The following is a 305-nucleotide window of genomic DNA, read 5'->3' on the forward strand; positions in this document are numbered from 1 at the left end:
GCCATGGGCTGTCAAAAGAACCAATAGATCTGTTTTGGAAGAAGTACAGCCAGAGTGCTCCTTGCAGGCCAAGATGGCCAAACATTGTCTCTCATACTTTGGACACATTGTCAGGAGGGACCAGTCACTGGAAAAGGATATCATATTTAGTAAGGTGGAGAGTCAAAGAAAAATAGGAAGACCCCCAACGAAATGGCTTGGCCAAGTGACAGCATTGATGGACTCAAGCATGGCAACAGTAGTTAGGTTGCCCCAGGATCAGGCAGTGTTTCATTCTGCTGTACATAAGGTCGCTATGGGTCAAT

This window comes from Chrysochloris asiatica, unplaced genomic scaffold (assembly GCF_000296735.1).
Source record: "Chrysochloris asiatica unplaced genomic scaffold, ChrAsi1.0 scaffold00275, whole genome shotgun sequence".
Taxonomy (NCBI): domain Eukaryota; kingdom Metazoa; phylum Chordata; class Mammalia; order Afrosoricida; family Chrysochloridae; genus Chrysochloris; species Chrysochloris asiatica.